We start from the raw sequence: 23,526 nt of genomic DNA on the forward strand, positions 1-23,526 counted from the left end.
CAAATAATGCCATATTTGTAGGATCCATTCTGAGTTAGGATCCAGGTCTGAGATAGCATCTAAGAGACTTGCTTTGATTATCGAGCAGATTATCTTCGTTGGTTTCAACTTCACTTTGTCTCCAGGACGTTTCAACTTTAGCTACGTTTTAGTCGGCTTCAACTAATTTTTTGGCCAAGGTCGCTTCAACTCCATGGTCGAAGAACAAGTTGAAATATAGAAGAATACAATAAAATTCATAATAGTCCTCTGGGTGTATCAATACAATCTGCCGTTCTTTGGATTTACCGACGGATTCACTTCAAAGGACGGATTCAAAAATAATAGTTTGAACATGAACAATAGTGTAGATATGCTATTTACCTAACATGGTCATTGGGCAAAGAGTAATGGACTGGTGTTTGTCCGGAAGCGCCAGGAAACGATTCATCTGGAAATATTGGTTTCGGTTGGCCACCAACCTGAATGTTTTGATTATGGATTATTTATAGGTGCTACAGCTCAACGACTTTCTTGAAGTAGACTGTTTCATCTAATGTGGTTGACATCTTTTGGCTAGGTACGTGTGTGTATGTAAACTGCAAGTCCACTGACATGAAATATGAAAAGGAACACGATCAATCTAAGATAATATTAATCGGACACGACGAACGAATTCTTTTAACAAAGCATATGGGACTCGACTCCAAGATTACTAGAATGTGTACTTTACTGAGAACGTGTAACCCAAAATCATGTTAGCATATGAACAAGTTTCACACATACATTTCATAACACACGCTTATTCACGTTCACATTACAGTCCAGTCCGATGTGACACAGAGCATATTCTGGAGCAGGAGAGCAGTTCCTGCTTTTACAGGTGGGTGCCGATCGTCAAAAGCACGATACTTCCTCTTGCAAGGAGACAAACGGCCACCTGATGTGATGCGAGTAACAACAACCATTGTGCTACTTTACTCATTTGCAAAATGTTTATGAATTTGAACAAATTTTGATGTCATCTTTTTACTCATCTTGTGTGCCAGCCTTCAACATGGCTGGTTGTTCTGGCAGCATCGGTATTGAAGTGATTCCGCCAAAATATAGAACCTGCTGGTAATGATTTCTATCACAAACATGGAAGTCTCATTCTACACCTCACATTGTTTGATTCAATTGCATCATCCTTCTGGTGTCTTTGCATTATTATTTACTGGCTTAGCACGAGATGGTTGCCAAGAACATCCGACAGACCTCATCTCAACGTACGGAACATACACGCACTGCCTATCTTCATCCCAAGGATACATGATCCTCAGAACTGCAACCGGCATTTTCACCGGGTTGCATGAACCTTCAAGGTCTTTTTTGCGTTTCTTGCACTGAATAAAAGTTTGTTTTGAAGGATATCTGAGATAATTGACTTCTAACAGAATAGATTTCACACACGGCTCCGAGTCCCTCTTGATGTTCTCTACCAAATCATAAATTTTGGGTATCGTTTCGGGAAAACGATCTTTCTGTTTGTACCATTTTGCTCGCTTCCTCACTTCAGGGATAGTGTACTGCAGTAGATAGGGTATACGTTTCGTAAACTGTATCAGTGTTTTTTGCAAATGTCTTTTAGTTGGCCTTTTACATCGGCGTTTATTCACGACGTAGGTCTTTCCATTTGTGAGACTGTTAATCCACACCAAATTGAAATAAAGGATGACCAGCATTCGAATCTGAAACACGAAACATGAATGAGTGAGCAAGAGTGATAAATGAGTGTGTGATTTACAACCTTTTGTCACCGTGAAGGACATGCAAGTTGTACCACTTATAACATTACTGATATATCGTGTTGTTTGTAATACTTCAAATGTTCAATATACAAAACATACATGTTTTATCGAGGTTCATGACTATGAAGTGATAATATATTCTCATGAATACAACTACAGATAAATGCTTACTACAGCTTTGCGTTTATGTCTGATTGTATTTTGAAATGTGCTTTTACAATGGGACAATTTAAGAATACGACGTGTAGTACACCAAATGTTCGTGCAAACATTTAAATAATTTTTCACACTGAAGAGCAACGGAAATGAGAATATGTGGCATAACAAGCAATGTAACCAAGCTGAAATAACACAAAGGAACCATACATACTTCTGCGTCGACATTAATTGAGGTGGAATATGATAGTCAAATCCGATACAGCCAGTTATTCTTAACTAGTTTTCATTTAGATGTTTTGTTATTGCTTAGTTTTAAAATGAAACGTTTGCATGAACAACTGCGTTTCCATTAGAGAGATCGGTCATACAGGTCGGACGCTCATGTTCATAGGCCCATGAATGACAAATTTAGCTGCGCATTGTTTTACGAGACTATATCTTTGGGCATTCCAAGCACGAGTAAATACACAAATGTTCCGTTTCATGTTCGAATCCTTTAAGTCTTAAAATCATGAAACACTATTGTCGCAGCGGCCTATCCTTGTTAATGTAAACAATTCCAAAAACTGGGATTTACCGCCATGGAGGTCATAGAAGAATTATTTTCACAGTGTGAAGGCAAAACATTGAATATACGTCGTTTCAGGGAGAACGTCCCTTCTTAAAGTACACATAACGGGCACTTTGATTGTTAACATATCTTTATTAGAAAGAGTAACATGAAATGAGACAGTTATTCGTCAAATTATTCACCTTTTCATGGAATACACACTGGGCAGAAAACATTATAAACATGGAACAGCTATTTTGAGAGCAACAGCCTGTAAATGAGCGGCCTTATCTATTACAGTAAAATTACAAATGAATGTATTAATACACATAAACTGAACATTTAAATGAACGCAAACGTAAAGTCTGTTTACATACCTGAAGTTTGTGAAACCGACATTTTCTATGCGTGTAAAAGTGAATGAATAACTGACCCGGATTTACTGTGTTTAACTTGCTTCGCAAATATTTGAACACGTAAGACTGCAGTGGTGAGATAGATTGATTCAAAATCATAATTTGTGAGTGCATATCAGGTTTGGTTGGTGAATATGTCGTTTACTGGTGTGTAAAGCCATGTGTCAGAGTCACTGCGCAGGTGAAGAGGTGCATGCATGCAGCTTCACATTGATGTATCCACATATCGACTAATATTTACATGTGTGCAGCAGCACATTGATGTAAGAACATCTTGACGTAAATGTTCATGAATGTAGCAGCATATTGAGGTAAGGTCATTTGGCATACGTGTGTATGGGGGCAGCAGTACACTGATGTAGGGACATCCTGACATATATGTACATGTGTCAGGCGCACATTGGTGTAGGGATATCTTGACGTATATGTACACCTGTGCAGCAGCACATTGAAGTAGGGTCATCTTGACATATATGTACATGTGTGTAGCTACACAGTTTTGAAGGGTTATCTTGACTTTTTGCATGTTTTCAGCTACACACACATTGATGTAGGGACATCCTGATTATGTACATGAATGTAGCTGCACATTGACTTTGGAACATCTTGACATAACGTCAGATTCTGCGGATTACACTGAGCGTCAGTTATAACCTTTGGTTATCTTGTGTGTACCCTGGCTATCAGGAACCAGCACATTTATACATTACATGACGCGATAATGAAGAACCGTCAACTTTCTTTCATATGATGCATGTTATGTTAGTGAGTAAGTTCAGTTTTACGGCGCTCAGCAATATTCCATCTATATGGATGGGGTCTGTAAAGAATCAAGTCTGAACCAGACAACCCAGTGATCAGCAGCATGAGCGTCGATCCGCCGAGCTGGCAACCGATGACGTGCGTCAACCAAGTCAGCGAGCCTGACCACCAATCCCGCTAACCGCCTCTTACGACAAACAAGGGTTTACTAAAGGCCAATATTCTAATTCGGACATTCACGGGTAACATACTATGCCCGCCAGTGTAATTAATAATAAACCAGTGATGTCCGTCAGCAAACTCAAAATCTCATACCGACATTCGTTTGTATGCACGATAATTCTCGATCATTCATCGATCAACGCCGATTTCGCCACATCATCTTCATAAAGGAGCAGCAACCGTATGGTTTTGTCCTTGATGTCTGTCGAAGCTGTCGAAAATGTATTGAGGGCACGTAAGAAGGACTGCCCAGGCTCAGACTGCCAGGACTCGACAGACAGAATATGATACGTTGGGGGTATTCACGACATGTGGAATATTAGTTGTCATGAGGCAGTGTTATAGGGTATGCAACTGTTGCAGACTGTAATTGTAGAGTCGGTTAGGTACAGACGACAGTGTGCTGGAATGTACTATAGGTAGATACAGAGTTGTATCGCTATCTCAGTTGTAAGACATGATTTAAGTCACGAGACGGACCTCTTACAGACAGTTCACATAGTAGACTGCAGTTTGAGTTGTACGTATCCTGACCAACGTCACAAGGAAACATTTGGAAACTCGTACCTGCCGATTCATTATAGTCTGTCAGCTGTTTGCTCCCTATAGTTACATCCAAACAGTATTTTAGGCCTGCTACCGCACAGACCACTCACAACGAGGCAAAACGTCTTCATCGCAACACTAAACCTTGTTACGGAAACTTTTTGAATTGTCAGGTTCAAACGAACATCCAACAGTTTTGTAATGGAAATCCCATACAACGCATGGACACTGTCTAATGATGATCTTTAGGACGTGTACAGGAATAGTGACGGGCCTGCAATATCCTCCCAGGTCTTTCGACGCTGGACAACATTTGTATTCATGTATGCGTCGTGGATATCGCCACTTACTGTATGTCAAAACATCCGTTTTACGACATATGTTAGAATAGTCTTCGTGCCAATACCCCGTGCACCTTTTCTTCTGACCATCAAACATAAATGCCGTCCTATGCTGCCTGGTCGGAAGCACTCCAAAGTCTCTTTCAATTGTTTTTCTAAACTCCCTCATCTTTCGGGGTACATTGTAGAGAAGTGCGTCCTTGAAAGCGGGATTTCTCTTGAATCTGAGAAGTTCTCTTCGTAAGTTTCTTTTCTGTGGCCATGTACAATTCGTGCTACACGTGTTGATGTCATTGTGTATCGTTGATGATACACATTTGATCGATGTAGTTTTCTCAGCAAGCCTCGTGACTGCAACACATCCAAGGAGTATCAACACCTGTTAAAGACAAAACATAGTACCAAGACATGTACATAACAGTACAGTTTCATGTATTAAGAGTTGGCGATTGATGAGTACACATACTGTTACTTTATTTATTTCCATGATTTCACCACATACCTTCTGAAGAAATCTGGAAAAGAATAACGGAACACTTGTACTTTCATGTGTTCCCTTATTTGTTTCCATGAGTATATAGCAGCCCATGTGATCCAGACATTGCTAACTGAATATTAACCAAGTAAATCCACAAAGGAAAAACTTGTCACTTACCCAATGTAGCCATTGTCGCATGCTTTTTAATATATGTGTAGGTTAAACAATAACTGACTAGCAAATATGTCCAAACATTGCAAGTCATACATATATGAAGTAAATGAGAATATTGCCATGATATTAACTTCGTACGTACTGAAACTTCTGCAATAATAGGGGTGTACAAGTTTAATCATCAATCCGCCCAGTGCCGTTACAATGTCTCTGTACTGTTCGATACGTCTGGTTTCTATGTTTTTGTGAGAACCGAGTACATGATTCTATGCACATATTATGCAAATATCAGTACTAACCTTTCTTACAACAGTAAACATTGTTAATCAAATATCACAGGTAAACGTATCAACTATGCGCATAAAGATACTAGCGGAAATAAATTGTGTGTAACGTAAACCTTCACACCAACAAGCACTTTGTCAGGGTTAACCATGAAGAACATTCCAGATTGCCATGATGAACCGCTTTTATATGTGTGCCACACATTCAGGGTTCATTAGACTTGGACTTCAGGAACGCTAAGCGACGGTGAACGAGATCGGGCGGTAATCAGGCATGCAGGTTTACACGTCATCGTAACCCATTTGCATAGATGCATGCGCACGATGTTGACCACACTTGATTATTTACAGATTGCTGCCATATACGTTGTCGAGCTATGGTGGTTCACCACTTAACTCCAAGCCAGAGATAAAGTGTACATATGTTGAATCTTTGACATGAACACATTGTTCCGTTACAAAATCGGCATTTCGTTTTTGTTTAAGCGTTGTTTTCATTGATAGTCACTGATGCACAATAACTTTTTCCGCTAGTATTTAATCATCAAAGATTGTTTTGTAAACAAAACATTGATTCAGAAACTTATCATGCAATTCCTATGCCCATAGCATACCTGCCTGACACATGAAGTGACGACATGCACGTCGGTTTTAACCCACTAAGCGTTGATGATACAAAGGCTTCTTCCGTCTTGTGTTTATTCCCTCTTTAATTAACCGCTACCTCTCTTTGATGTGTTTAAACATGCTTCCAAATATGTTATACGTCTACTTCTCCAGGAATTGATCCTTGTGTAGTAATCCGCTCAGATACTCCAAAGGTAAATCCTGTTCAGAAACTCATCGCCAAAGTCTTAGAACATCTTTCCATTAGAGCATAAGAAGTAAAAAGGTCATAAGGGCTTACTACTATTTCGGTAACAGTCCTTACACTCGCTCCCTTCTTGTAAGAAGTATAATATTGAAAGGCAATGGTTTTCTTATTAGTTGAATAGGACCGCATTTGTTTGGTTTTAAGGAGCCGCTGAATAATTATTTCTTGTTCATCAGTTAAAAGTTGCCTCAGTATAACTCAGTCGTACTTTCCCTATATTAATCGGGTATCTTCGGCCCATTGCTATTTTACTGATTGTCGATTACGCTTGAATAAACTTACTGCTTAAGGTTGTGGAATTTTATCAAATGAAACTTCTGTAAAAGACTTCCACTCTCCAGTTAAACATTCGTATGGATGTACTGTCGTGATGTTTCTGATTAACTTTCAAGTCCATTTGAGAAGAACCATAAATCGTTCCAATCAAAAGGTTCCATTTATAAGAATCTTACAAGCTTCCGTTCTAAAGTTATCTATGCTAATTCATACGGAATGTAACTTTTATCTTAACAGTAACCTTTGGGAATAGTAAATGTTATCAGCAAGGAAATCTAGAAGCATTAAAACAGATACCAACCAAAAGCGTCATTAGTGTTGATTACGATCCAATTGTAGTTTTCAACAGGCTCCTGAAACACACCAATTGAACAAATATTGAACAGTAAAAGAAACGCAACTCTGTTTTTGTCAAGTTTTCAAATAGATGACATAAACATGAAAGCTCACTTTTATGAGATTTCATTTTTTCGAATTTTGCGTATATTTAAATTTTGCTATTCATAATACATATATACAGCACGTCAATGCCAGAGAATAACCAGTCTCGACTAACAGTCAAGGCATATTCCAATGGAAGTAAAAGACATATACTTCATGCTTCATAATAGAACAGTGGCGGAAAGTGTGTGATCGTTTCACTAATATCAGTGATGACACCAGGATCTCTCTTTACCATTAGCGCAGTTGAATCGTTCCTGCCATGCGACATGTGACCTACTTGACCCACTGCGTTGCAGTGTAGAATTGTATAAATTATGGAATTCCGCCTTTACATGAGTGTATTCAAGTGCGGACTTCACAGCTTTGCACGTGGATATTTATTAAGGTTCGCGTTTCAACAAGGGAATCAACATGATAAAATATGCATTCACCTGATTTGCCCTGGTGCTGCAGGAAGGTTGATAAATATCGGTTTCGAAAGTCGTACGTTTGTCTGGACATAACCGGACAAGGACAACACAACACTAGATCGTACCTCTTCATGGTCTCAATTTTCTGAAATACGATGCTGATTCAAACGTATATATTCTTTTTATCAAGATACTGAAAATACAGAGATTTGATCAAAGGCTGAGTTCGCTCTTCAAAAGGAATGTTTGTTGTGGAATTTGTTTCCAATAGTTACTGACTATATTGACGAGAAGTTGTAATCATTACCAATGCATTTCGGTTGTCTCATAACGCGAGATACTGAATCATGTTTCAAAATGTAAAATGCCCGTGAAGATCCGGGGTAGAATCGGTCTTCAGCAACTCATTAGGAGATAAACATCATGTGTTGGCCAATTTCCGGGTGTTATTGAGTATTTGAAGCACGGGAATGCATTTGGAACCGACGGCGTCAGCCGGAGGTTTCAAATGAAATATTCCCGTGCTTCAAATACTCAATAACACCCGGAAATTGGCCAACACATGATGTTTATCGACATTGTAAACAAAAAATTAAACCAAAGGGGTTTTACTGTCTGCACTCGTTTACATCGAGTATGGGTACAGCAGTAAAGTGTCATCAGCTGGCCGTTTCAGCTGGTTCCCATGGTAGCATCTGGAGTTGCTCATTTGTGACGTCATTCTAACTTTACGTCACAATATGATTTGAATGACGTCACCACTGTTGATGACACAACAAAACAATTGTTTACGTGTAAATACGCAGTGAATAGTCTTTCAGTTTCCGGGAATCTAATACCATTTGATCATGTTTTTCAACCAATCAGATTACAGAACACAGTGACTTTTGGTTTACAATGGTAGTTATAAAAGGAGACTATGCTTGTCGTAATAGCCGACTAACGGGATCGGGTGGTCAGGCTCGCTGACTTGGTTAACACGTGTCAGCGGTTCCCATTTGCGCAGATCAATGCTCATTATGTTGATCATTGGATTGTCTTGTCCAGATTCGACTATTTACAGACCACCACCATACAGCTGGAATATCGCTGCTTGCGGAGTAAAACTAAACTCATTTATTCAAAATATGAATGCTCCCTTGATCAAGTCCGTCAGATAGAGTATTTGGATTTACCAGTGTTACAGGACTGTGGTTTGTTTTCACTGTACATTTGCATGTAAAAATACCATCGTTGGTAGCCATACATATCCGTTTAACGTCTTCGGCCGAGAACACGATATCACACGCATATCCTGTCACTGAATTGATATTCAAACATTCAATGGAGCGAACGAAAAAATAACCTTCATCCATCTGAAGGACGGGACGTAATGTTGACAGATATCTTACTGAACTGATACTAAACCATATGCAGGTAAAGAGTGTCACTGAAGTGAAGTCAACCACATAAACTTTCGGAGAGTTAATGAGGTGATACTCAACCACGTACGCGTGAGGACAGTTTCTGAACCGATACTCAACCACATTCACGCGAGCTCAGTTACTGAACTGATACTCAACCACATAAACTTTCGGACACTTACTAAAGTGATACTCAACCACATTCACCACGGACAGTGACTGAACTGATACTCAATAACATTTACCACGGACATTGACTGAATTGATACACAACAGCACACACGTATGGACAGTTAGTCAGTTGAAACTCAACCACATGCAATTTCCACATAAAGTCACTCACAGTCATTATCAATGTCAATAAAAGAACGATACAAGAACCGACCACCACACATGCACATACTTGGTGCTTCATTATCAGTGTCGACAACAGAACGATACAAATATCGACCATCACACATACATATACATTGTGCTTCATTATCAGTGTCGATAACAGAACGATACAAATATCGACCATCACACATACATAATACATTGTGCTTCATTATCAGTGTCGATAACAGAACGATACAAATATCGACCATCACACATACATAATACATTGTGCTTCATTACCAATGTCAATAACAGAACGATACAAGTACCGACTAACACGTTCGGACATTTCGTCATGAGCGCTACTTGTCAATTAAAGCTCGGTGTTCTCCAAAATCACTCGCGGACGGGACCTCGCGGATCGAGTACAACAAAGGCCACTCCAAATGCACAAAGTCACTTCACAGGACTTACTATTATATTGCATGTTATGTCCACTTACCTAATGGAAATAGAATTCCGTGTTCAAATGGAGACACATTGCATCTGCAAGAGCGTGGCGTCTGCCATCGCCCACAGCCACAATCAGTATTCCTGGCCCTCTCCCTCAAACGGGTCACTTTGAACCGGAGATTTGAAATACCATGTCATAGTTCAACAACGACAACCCTACAGAGAGGTATAGTTGTTTTTTTCGGTTTTTGATTTTCTTTCTCGGATAACGATAGAGTATTCGCGGAGAATATCAAAAGGAAAGGGAAATGAGAGGTTGTAACGTTACACGGGCAAGGCCTTTATCAGCCTTATCTGTCTTCAGTAAAGGGTTTAAGTAGGTTGTTCATGTAAAGGGTGAGCTTCCCATATCTAAAGGTGGATGAGTTACATGTACTCCAAATTTACTCCCTCCTGTAATGTATGTATGTATGTATGTATGTATGTATGTACGTATGTACGTACGTACGTACGTATGTACGTACGTACGTACGTATGAATGCATGATGGATGGATGGATGGATGGGTGCATGTCTCTCATTAAGTCTCTCCCTTTCTCTGTGCATGCGTGCGAATGTGTGTGTGCATGCTTGAATGTATAAGGCTGCATTTAGAGTTTTGTACACCTTCTCTATCACAGTTACGGCGATATATCGGCGCAGTTACAAAAGCAGGGCATTGATGTGATATGCTGAATATATTGTAATATAGTACCGGGGATTTAATTGGTATTAGGCCACTCATAACTGGTTTAACGGAAGATTGGTTTCAATACAGTTTTAGTGGGGGCAAGCTAAATGGGTTGTACACGCATTTCATTTGAAAGACCGTCCATGTGTATATTTAAAAACACAATAAATTCATTCGAACTATAGTATGAGCAAAATATGTTGATGTTGCATACATTGTAAAACTAGTAGGTTGATAATTAGATAGTGAGCCTGTGAACCTGACTAACGGCAAATTAGTGGTGTACAAAATGATGGTCTGTCATTGATCGGTAATGCCAGATGTGTTGGTTGTCATCTATCGGCTGTCAGATGGTTGGCCACAAATCAACAGCAAACGAATGACGTTAACCGAAGTCAAGCGTTCAAGTGGGCCAGGGATGACAACGCCATGGGATGATACAGTCGTTTACGGAATCACAAGGTTTCATGACTTCGTGTCAACTGGCGTGCTGCAACACGGTTTCACTTCGTCGTTTGTCTAACAGAACGGTTCGATAACATTATTCATCACCAGATACTGTGTTGTACTGTGTACAACTTCTTTACTGCTATGAGAGCGACGTTTCGGTGTAAGTCCTACTACCGTTATCAGGCAACTGATGAACAGTATGAGGAAGGAGAGCACATATACAAGTGGTGGAAATGTTTGTACAGCTTGATTGGGGTAGGAAGCCAGACACAATAACAGCACATGGGCTGGATCGGGCGGTGTCTAACGCCTTTACGGCTGACACTCCCGCAGAAAGGGAGGCTGATGACATAGGGTGTAGTCTACTGACGGGTGGTTTCCTCTGTTTTATTGTTGAATTTCTGTACAGTTTGTTGCTCAAGCTGATCGGGGAAGGTGTTGTACTGTATGAAGACCTGTTTTAGGTATTCGAGTTCGCTGCTTAGTGGAACAGATATTGTGGGCACGTCGTACTAGGGGGGAGGTGATTCTTAACTTGGGGTGGATGGTTGGAAGCGAAGTGAAGGCCTTGCTCTGTGTGGGCTGGTGTCCGGTATAATGCAGTGGTTAGTTTGTTGCTAGTGTCCTTGAGAACCAGTACATCAAGGCACGGCAAGGCACGATTGGACCTTTCTTCTATGGTGAACTGGATACGTGGTTTTTGGGAGTTGATGTGGTCTAGTAGAGCTTTGGGGTCACTGTAAGGCTTAAGGGTGACAAAGGTATCGTCCACTTTTCAAACCAGCAGAAGGTGTTATGAGGGATGTTTCCAGGGCTTTCTCTTCCAGGGGGTTCAGGATCTCTGTGATTAAGAACGATAGTGCGGAACCCATGGGGAAGTCGTGGGTTTGCTGGTATATGTTGTCTCGCCAGGAGCTGATACAGGTGTGCCAGTTGCTGCAGACATTACTCAATGTTGGTGATGAACTCATCGTTGTTGGCCCGGATGTTGGTGGGTGTTGTTATTGCGTCTGACTTTCTACCCCAGTCAAGCCTTACAAACATATCCACTAACTGTATATATGCCCCCCTTCCTCATACTGTTTATCAGTTGCTTGATAACGGTGTTAGAACCTACACCTAAACGTCGGTCTCATAGCAATAAAGAAGTTGTTCATCCATATATTGTCATCCTTCCTTACTACTCCAACTTGTAAATGCCTCTCAGAGAAGTTCAAAAATCAGCACTTATAGCTTGGTGTCAAGCTCGAAGTCATTGGAATTTGACGTCATGACTGATGGCTGAGCACATGTACAGCAGACAATATTGGGACAATTTGAGTCACAGAGATCCTCCAGTACAAAATCGTGATGTATTGGAACACGTATTGCACTTGTACGTCAGGATTGTATGTCACCATCTTCAGAATGACCGTTCTTGTTAACGTCATGCGACTAGCTCTACAGAGTCAATGTTTTTAGCATTTATGCTCCTCTTTCTTTCTTTTGAATTTAGATTTACCATGCAATTATTCCTTCAGGACACGTGTAGGGTACGATATATCGAGTCTCGGGTGAGTTCCTCTTTTGTGGTTAATGGTGAAATCAGATACATAGAACAGCGATGTGATGTTGCTATACTTTTTTCCATATGTACACATTGCCTCATTAGCTGCCAGGTACATTAACCCTTATAGCCACATGTCAAACCTCATATATTCTCACACGTGTTCATATCGATGTTTGATGAACTCTAGTAATAACTGAAATAATGAATAAATATATATATTAGATATTAGTGCTGACAAGAAACATTATTCATTCGATTCCACTAATATATACTAGTATAGTAGTTCATTTGAACAGTAAGGTGTTCACATGCGGATATTTTTGCACACGACTACAGTGCAGTTGGAGATACCATAATACGTCTCAAATTGCATGATACTGAAGTGCATTGGTATAACGAAGAAAGGACTAAACAGCTATTCAAGGACATGTGCTAAAAATACTAGCGTCTGTTTTGTTATTGCAAAGGCAGACAGATTGTGCGAAATCGACGGGTATTCCCAGAAAGGGGTTGTTTATGTATTATCTCACACAAACCAAAGCCTGCGGTAAACCGGTGCATAGCGAAGGGCGCAAGTATTTTGTATCATATACAACCCTCACTCAAAAGGGAGCACCTAAAAAAACAACTTGACTGTCAACCTTTTCTTGCATTCTATGTGATCATTCAATGCGTTACCGGTCTTTTGTAATCACAAGGTTTAGTCATTGGAGAAACTTGCTTATAGACTTCGACAGGCCATGGATTTGTATCAGGCCCTGGTGAGTATTATGCATATTAATGGAGTCTTCAGTGACTACTTACCAAAACGGTTCATACTTCTGATATTACGTGGAGGTAACGCTGTGGATTCGGGTGTACGTGCCTCAGCATGTTATCCACCTCCGTACACTACTGCATGGAATCCAGTAAACAGTGAAATAATAGACATCACACAGAGCTAGCGCATGCAGTCACGCGTGTACCCTTGCTATGTCACTACAATAGTATCATCATGCCCCATTTCACCTCAACCCATCGTCACAGCGGGAAGGTCAAAAATTTAGGAGAATACATTTAGTTGTATAGTATAGCATTTCTAACTGGGTCCGCTTATTTGATGATAAATGTCCAAGAAATGATTGCTGCTCACAGTCACATAAAAGTATTGCAAAAACGGTCTAACACTTCTAAGAGCCGGGGCCTAGATTTTCCAAGCTCTCATATCGCTGAGAACGTAAGTGTCTGGGCCTAGATTTTCCAAGCTCTCATATCGCTGAGAACGTAAGTGTCTGGGCCTAGATTTTCCAAGCTCTCATATCGCTGAGAACGTAAGTGTCTGGGCCTAGATTTTCCAAGCTCTCATATCGCTGAGAACGTAAGTGTCTGGGCCTAGATTTTCCAAGCTCTCATATCGCTGAGAACGTAAGTGTCTGGGCCTAGATTTTCGATGCTCTCTTAGTGCTAGGATAGTCAAAGTTAATGTTAATGCATGGCACTTACGACTATCATAACGCTAAGAGAACTTCGAAAATCTAGGTTCTGGGGCTGTATTCATAAAGAAACAAAGATTTAAGGAAAAGGTTAGTAGCCACTTCCTACAGGGGTACCCACTGTCACTGCGAAGGTGACATCAGATGGGGGACAACATTCCGATCGAACAACTGGTAGAGACCGCCGTTAGTCAATACGCGTGAATTGTTTGTCGATCCAGGCCGACGATCGACAAGGTCGATTATCGTGTCTTCGCTATCGAAAGCGATCTATGTATTGATGCTGTGGTAGTGATGTCGGTTTACAAACTTATCTTCGGTTTCTGTTGGGGCTTGAATGTGAACGTGCATTCCGTCGATCACTCCTACAAGTCCGGGAAAGCTTGCAGTACGATAAAAGTTAGACTGGTGACGCCCGATGTCAACAAAGTTGTAGTGGGGATCGAGTGAACTGTTTGACAGTCCTGTCAGATGACAAAATCCGTATGCAGTCATTCACAACTATGGAAATGGTAGACTGGCTGACACCTTGATCGCCCGCAATGCACAACTGAAATTTTCCGGTGGCAAAATACCTCAGTGTCATGAACTTCTTTTGTGTTACATCCAGTGCGTGGTTACGGGTGGTTGTTGGCTCTACGTCTGGCGCTATTAGCCTGGCGACGAATCTAATGCCATTCCCAGATAGATGGTATCGCCGAATTAGTTCTTCATCACTGTATTTAACGAGACTTTGCCATTCTTGATGAAACGAAAAACGCCTCGTCGCTATGGCAGCCATATTGTTTTCCGACTTAAGTCAAACGCCTTCTTGCTAAGTTTACCCCGACCCAGTTTTAAGTTTTAAGTCAGAAATTGCCAAAACTTAAGCCAGCATTTGATTGCCCGAAAAGAAAACAGCCTTGTCCCATACAATTCTGTGGTCAACATTATCGGGTTACGATAACGTGTCAACCACGTCTTTGACCCCTAGATTACACCATCCCCCGGAGATGAAACTGCAACAGGGATGCTACACTTAGGTTTAGAAGTGAATGAATTGCTTGGAATGTATTTAGGAGATAAACCTACTGTGTTTGAACATCAGAGACATGCTGTACTGAATTGATGGCAACTAACTATTCCAACTGAAACCTCACGCTACGCGTTCGGTTCCAACCGAAATTTACCCACTACGCGTTCGGTTCGGATCAGCAATGCCTACACATTTGCATAAACATACACTGTATTTTTGGCAGGCCATGTTCTATATTTTTTTTATGAACTCTGTCCAAAAACTGGAAATTATCAAGATCAGCGGTTGGGAACGTAATCAAAATTGCCATTAGTGAGTGAGTTGAAATTTTAAGTCACATCAGCAATATTTAAGCCATATCGTGATTAAACAAGTTTAGAATTCACTATAAATTCATTTACATTAAAATCGTCATTAACAACGTTGACCCGTGACATGATTCGTGATGCAGACGCCCTTTCATGGTGGGGAAGACTCTAGTCTGAGAAGAGGTTAACGAGTATTCTTCCATCTCCCTGAAGAATGCTTCATTCCGATCGGTCAGACCGTAATGATAGCAGGTATCTAATGCAGTTGATAAATGTCGATAAATGTAATCTGGTCGCCAGCACACAAACTCAGACGCCTGACCTGCTTGCCACTGCGACATCCACAGTAATGGCAGTCGGACAGCATGTAGTCTAGACTGTGGTGACTGAGCAGGTTACTCGACTGACTTTGTGTGCTGGCGATTAGGTGCCTGACACTGTGGGTGCGGGTTCAAATCCCTGATGGTACTCAACGGCAAAACGCACTAGAATTTGTACTTTACTACGAAAATGTAATCCTAAACATAACATTTGTACTTGGTTACATTTGACCAAATTTCTAAATGGCATTGCGAAATCAAGTCGATAATTAATATGCACGTTCACTCAAAATGATGAGCATAGATATCGATCCGTTGACAGTCTACGCGTCGATGCATATGACAATGTCCATCAATAAATCATTACATATCAATTTCATCGATAGGAGTAACGTAAAACCATGTTCACTCACTCACATTTAATTCAGTAAAACGCACACCAACCACTGTGACACGTCCCACCTTCCATGTCATTAACATTCAATGTTCAGTCTAACCCTGAGTAGACCGATGCTCATGATGTCAACCACTATATTGTAAGGTCTAGACACGACCTTTACAGACCGTCGTCGTTCAGCTTGGATATTGTCGAGTGTTGCGAACAAACACACACTTCAACACAGATATGCCTTACACAGTTTGCTGGTTTGCGTCATCATGGGTTGAGCTGTAGAGAAGCAGTAAGCTCAGGTATTATGTTTACTATCAACCGGTTATTTGTTCGTTTCAATGATATCACGTTTCTACAACTACAGTCAGATGACACGTGGCGGCCGTATAATCATGGCATTCGACACGTATTTTGGGGCCACTTTTGGGGAATACCCCTTTTCTCCCCTCCCGGTTATTAATTACCGTCACTGCACACAGTTGTCACGGGCAACAGACAAGAACGTGGGTGTATTTCGCCTATTTATGTGCACAGAAGACTGTCAAGCTGGTAAAAATTGAGGGCCGTGAGTTAACGCCTCAAATAAATTGGTAATACTTGTGAACAGGATAATAACTGTGAGTTTTTACTACAATATAAGCATGCGGGTTTTCGTTCATTTTCGATCACACCCAACTCGGTGCCCATTTTCTGCTGACAAATATTGACATCTGAAAATGAATGTTTACAAAGAGGGTATATGAATGTGTATAAAAATTGAGTTGTGCTTTTTCACAAAATCGCCCAAAAGTATCCTTTCACGCGTGAGAATGACCTGCTTTCAGCATATTAATGTCCAAAATACCTTTAACACTGAAAGAATTTGAATGAATGAGTGAGCTGAGATTTCAGTTCCTTACGCAGTGTTTTATCCTATTATTCAACACGTACCGCCTACATATGCTCAAGGATTAAGTCCATTTAGAATAAATCTAATGAAGGCGTCTGGCCTATTTGCTACGACGCCGACTTGAACAAAGCAACATTCCCCTCTCAGATGGCATATCCACCCATATCAGACCTATCACTGCCAGGAACGTTTTAATCTACCACATAGTAAACTTGTATACAAACTGACGTCTTCAGCTATACTATGTTCAATGCGTTTATACTTTAAGCGGATGTTGCACAACAGGGACTGTAAGTCTTGTGAGGTGCTACTTCCGGTACTAAGCTGGTTCCCTGCTACCTTTGGGCGTGCCAAGACGGGCCAAGCTTACTTCCGGGACCAGATTTCTGATGACAAGCGTGTATTCAAGAACCAATTCTGGTTCCATATTGCACGACCGTCAAAAATGACTGTACAAAATCGGACCAAGTGTACAGCCATTCTTAGCTGTCACAACTGTTGACAGGCGTAATAGTTAATTTTTGGGTGATTAGGTCGGAAATGCGTTATCCCTGCAAGGACTTTCGGTTTCTTTACTGTCAAATGACCATTCGAAAAGGTATGATACATGGTTTTTACAGGAAGTACTAGGTGTCGTGAAATGCCTAGTGGAACTTGTGATGGGGGCGTTCATCTGTTGTATACCATTTTAACTACATTCGATATAAAATGTGCTATAATGATTACTTACAGTGAAAATTATAGTGAATATTCATTGATATTAAATATATGTCAGAATGCATATGCACGTCATGTGCACAGGGCTCTGGGTGACTTGCGTCCCCGTCTTCATCTGTGTGTCTTCTTTCCGAAGGGAACATTAATACATTTCTTACCCGGTGGATCCAAATATTTACATTGACCGTCATCTACAGATCTATTCAATGTTGTCTTTATGCACTTTAAAAACTTATTAACATGGCCCGGCGCATTCATTTTAAGCGTTTATTCGTCAAGGACCACATGGTATGGCTAACAGATTGCCAGGATGATACAGCATTACATAAACCAATATGGACCTGAGTTGGATTAAACAGTGTTTCACTTGTATTCAATCGTTTCACAGTTTGATGTATTCGGAGAATAAACACGCAAGGGAATGGCACTCACAAAGATAAATAGTCAAATAGGAGACATGTCACAATACCCCTCTGTACCCATACAGGGTCATCATAGTATGGAGTTTAAATTTAAACCTGTTGTTAAACTGTTAGTTGATTTCAATGATAACGTTGTCAACCCTGAAGAAAATGTCAAATGACCCCAATGTTGACGGCCCCGATCAGCTGCTCATGATATAAACGGACTGTGCGATAAAACTCGCTGACCTTTATATGAAGTTGATAGTGCCTATTTCGCATTCGGTTTCAAACTTCAAATGTGATCATTTCATGCAAAACTAAACTCATCTTGAAAGGAAGTCCGTTCATCTCCATTCTTCCAGTTCGTGTTTCAAAGAACGCTTTAGGCTCACGAATGACGTCGTGTAATGTATGCTAATACGTTTAGGGATGTTGACACCGTTCAACCTAAAACTCATCAAGGGCGTATTCCTTCAAGAAAATTATTTACTTGACAATATCAACATATTTAATATTTCACGAAGAAATATGATTTGTATTACTCCAATGCTGCAGTAAAAATGATTATATTAATTTTATGTCAAACTGTCCTGTTACCCCTATGCCGAGTGATCACATTGGTGACATACGTGCAATTACTTTCTTTGAAGAAGCCTTTCATGATTACACACCTGGAGGATGAACCAAACCAGTGTATCTGGCATTGCGAAAATTGGAACTTACAGTGATTCCGTTTATATAAAAATAGTTCATAACATATTATAAGCACTTTACATTGTAATGACAGATTACATCAAGATAATGTCTTGGTAAAGCCACATGTACAGAAATGATTTGTTGTTCGATTTTGTTTGTGTTCGATTTGTATTCCCGCAAACATATGAATATTGTCGACATTCAAACAGACTTATTCTTGACATTGTAAATAATCAGAATAGCAATCAACAATCCGTATTCATGTTTAATGACGGACATTCTCGTTAGGGATACTAAGCTGCTTTCCGGGCCATCCTATTCCATATAAAGTGTGCTGAACGGGGATTAATCCCTATCTTAATCGTAAAATGGTGAAGAGAAGAGGATCAAAGATTTTCTGTAATGCGATCAACACATCGCATTACAGGAGGGAGGGGTAGACTTTGCGTCGGCCCGATCGTAAAATTTGCGCTATGCAATTGACTCTAACGTCGAGAATGAGGCTCGGATCGTTGGGTAAAGGGGACGATGATTAGGATTTGCTCAAGCATTAATATTTGCAAAGTTGTATTGTTGATCTTTTAAAGTTCTAAAGGTAAACCATCTGTTGGACTTGATCCGACCAACCATGGCAATTTCGTTTTCAAAATAAACTACGCCTAGGCGGATCAGCATTAAACTAACAGAAGTGAAAACACTATCAACATTGGGTGCACCGTTTACACTTTACAAATATGTTCAATAAAGGCCAAAGTGGTTATACGGTCACTGTCTAATCCCGAGGGAAGTAAACCTTTAAATAAATATGCAATAAAAAGTGGCTGTATTTTATGTGCAAGCACACACAATTAACCAGCCTTCAAGCAATGACCTCCTTTTAAACATGACAATTCGGTAACGTAAGGTCCTTATTCTGCCAATCTGTGGTGTTTTTATCACCTGGTAAAGTTCTATGAGAGCATTTCAGATAAATACGATTGCCGTCACTTCTCTTTTGTCCCAGTTTTCACAGCCAAGTGGCTGACTGGCAATACAGACATGCACAATGCACCAGTAAGAAGATGGCCGAATGGTGACATCTTGAAAAAGCGCAATCTGACGGGCGACAGTGATAAAAGGATACATGCAAAAAGACACAGTCAAAATTGTCTCCATAATGTCTCAGTTTTCGCGTTTCACAGCAAGAATAAATATGTTGAAACAGATTTATGAGAACGATGATAAAGGCCACATAGATTTGGCACGGCAATAAACATTACGATCATTTACACTTGGACTTCAGTTGATACAAGTCGATACAAGCCATCCGTAATAAAGCCACTTTACAAATGTCCGAAAATGTTGATCTCTGACATGGCCTCGATGTCCCAGCTTTCATCCAGCACAGGTCTCTCTCAAGTGAACGATAAACGGAGTTAGTGCTAGAAGGCATAAAAGTAACTGACATATTCATGCTCATAATCGATATGGCTTGAGACAATACGTATTACCTAATCAATTCTACAGGTAGCCTGTCTTTGCTCAGCGACGCTTGTTCAACGCTACAGTCTTAGCATTCTGTCACGAAGATACCCTTAGGGTATCCTCTAAACGCCTGACAACCGTACACATGGAATTGTAATCATATGAAACATGAACTACACGTTTTTTCATAAATGGCCAGGAGAAATGGAGTTGAACATTATGTTCAAAAAGATTATTGCTGTGTGTACCTGCGTCTGTGACAGGTTGTACTAGCTCGGACTGACTCCAGTAGTCCACAGTACCCCACTCCAACAAAATATTCTAACGAGCCACAAAGTTCCTGTTCCCGTTATGCCTAGCACAAGGAACGCGTGAAGATCAAGGTTGGATATGGTCTGCAGCACACTATGTTTGTCGTAAAATGCCATGTGGGGTATAGGTGGTCAGGTTTGTCATATCCTAATTACATGGATCGATACTCATGCTGTTGATCCCTGGAATGCCTGGTCCAGACTGGATCATTTACAGACCGCAGCCATACATCTGGAATACTGCTGTAGTGCAGCGTTAAACAGCCAACCAGCCGACAAATTGAGCGCAAGACAGGGTAACAAAAAGCACCATATTAACGTCTTGTGGAATGAGGCCACAGATTTCGTGCCATGTCACCTACATGTCTGATGGTAGGAGTCAACGTGGTTGTGCGAACGTCTGCAATCCAAACCATTTTAAACGCGCGGTGTTCCTTAATGACTTGTTCATTAGCGTATCAGTAATAAAATGAATTATTACAATATCCCCTAAATACTGGAAACGGCAACTAACAATATAAGTATGTGACATTACTCCGCTAGACACACAGCCTCTATAACCACATTAAATGTTAAGAGTATCAGGAATGCCCAAACCCCGTGCATTCAGCTGAATAGTTTTCTGATCACATGACGGTGTCTGTATAACTCCGTAACTGGTATCGTGGACAACTGACAATACTATTTGTGAGATGTGTCACAGTTCAAGTACACATTGTCAAGTACACAGGTACACAGTTATTTCCTGGATGGCCCCGCTGCATTTGGTCTGAATTAGGATCGAGCATAAACGATCTCTGTTTCCACTGACCTTACGTCAGCTTTTTTTCATTTTTCTTCTTCTTATTTTTTTTAACGAATTATGCAAATTCTTATTCTTGTTAGAGGTAATCCCTATGGAACGAATCGGCTGCACACAATTTATATCCACTAACGGCCGGAGCCACATCGGTTTTTGGGGGGAATCGACCCAAATGAAAGTCAAACCATTAGGAACAAGAAGTGGCTCATTTGATGGACATATTGAATCAAAGCTGAACACAATTAGAATATCAGGAATAATTCATTTCAAATGGACAGAGCCACTGATCCAAGGGATCACAACTGAACACAATTAGAGCTACATGTCAAAAGCATGGATTCCATCTGGACAGATCCACCGATCCAAGGGATCACAACTGAACACAATTAGAGCTACATGTCAAAAGCGTGGATTCCATCTGGACAGATCAAACTCTTTGAAACATTACATTACAGCCGCGTGAACACTGGAACACTAGAGAAGCTAAAGGGGAAAAAGTAATTGTTTTAAGACTTAACGGTGCATTGCTGATACTGCAGTCATTATGAAATAAAGCATTATGCTTAAAGTGTTGAGGAATCTGCCCAGGTAACCGTTACAGCCACCAGGACTTACACGGGAAGCCACTGATAAGCAAGTAGTATTTGTTTTTCCAATGCAATACAGTACAGCTAAATGCCTAAAACATTAATAACTACGGATTCCAATAGTGTCACCAAATACTGATAAAGAATGTTGGCACCGCCAAGTATGTCCTGGAACGATGTCATGATCCTGTTAGGAGAAATGGAGAAATTCTGAGTATTTGCTAATTCTATGTGCTCAAACGTTTGTACAAGAAGGTTACATGTTCCACCGGGTGATGATCACAGGGTTTCAGTCACGTCGTATAACGCAATGAAGAGAAAACCGATGAGACGAAACAATTGGCTTGGGAATGTAAACAACATTACATGTACGATTATGCCATCCATATGTGTACTTGAATACATATCTTAAAAAATAACGAAGCTTTGTGTGAAAATTAATACAGGGTTTTGGGGAGTGTATTCGTAAGAATAGGTAGTACATTACATCAGTGCATGAGTGCTGGCTGAAACGCGTATACAACAGGATTGTATTAACTTAAAAATACGAAAAGCTCAAATGAAACATCCACAACTTGGAACGTATAGAGAATGTAAGTACAAAATAAAGTGACACCTCAATGCTACTTAACACCTTAACACACAGAAACACAGTACAATATCCCTCCGTACACGTACACTCGCAATAACATAGATGCCATCACATGTCCCACGTGTGTGTAACCCTAGCTTATCTGCTTTTTCAAGCTCAGGACAACCAAACGTCTATGTGTAATCACTGTTTTGTCCACGTCCGGGCAGACTGAAAACAATGATGTACGGACACGGACCCGCTTTCCACATGCACATTTGCGATGTTTTATACAAAGCGAATATAGCTACTACATATAGAAATGTCAAGCATGTTAGTGCATGTTGATAAAACGTCATTCAGTCAGTATTCATCGTCCTGTTATTTATCTCTCCTTTCTAAACGTTCATGGGGAAAAATGGCTAGCAGTTAGTTTGATATAATGTTAATTCGAAAATTAGGAAACAATCATGAAACCTTAGTTTCAAACAATCATGTAACCATACACATTAAAACACGTTCGGAGGAATGTGTATTTAAGAAGACGATAAAATGTTTGATCCGTATACAGTCACTATTTATAAGGACAATGTGATTTCATCCGGGAAATATCATCACTTACCAAACACGATTCGCCGAACCGGTTTCTGTTCGTGACCGTTTCGTCAATCGCAATCCATAAAACTGCACAGCTCATCTGACAGGGTAGAAGTGCAGTTCCCACGGCATAGCCAATCAAATTCGGGCTAGTTATGTAGGTTAGATACACTTCCTGGTTCATTCACAAGCACGTGTTCATATTCACTGGACAATAACATTGTTGGGGATTTTTTGTTTATATTTTTAGCTTATGATAATTATTATCCTTCATTTACCCAACTGAATCAGGTTTAATTTTTGTTTTCACTTAAATAAGAGGCTGCATAATGTTATGTGTGGTAGGGTGACACTGCTACTATCTAGAAGAAATCT

At 40.3% G+C, this 23,526-nt stretch overlaps 1 long non-coding RNA gene across 1 annotated transcript; it reads right to left on the minus strand.

Moving 5' to 3' along the window:
- Positions 1 to 2,611: 2,611 nt before the first annotated feature.
- LOC137274178 (uncharacterized) lies at positions 2,612 to 23,273 on the minus strand. The gene is made up of 3 exons (XR_010956172.1): positions 23,177 to 23,273; positions 7,153 to 7,204; positions 2,612 to 5,144 (listed from the first exon to the last, which is right to left on the minus strand). It is a non-coding gene; the product is annotated as an uncharacterized lncRNA (long non-coding RNA).
- Positions 23,274 to 23,526: the final 253 nt, after the last annotated feature.

Source organism: Haliotis asinina, chromosome 2 (assembly GCF_037392515.1).
Source record: "Haliotis asinina isolate JCU_RB_2024 chromosome 2, JCU_Hal_asi_v2, whole genome shotgun sequence".
Taxonomy (NCBI): Eukaryota; Metazoa; Mollusca; class Gastropoda; order Lepetellida; family Haliotidae; genus Haliotis; species Haliotis asinina.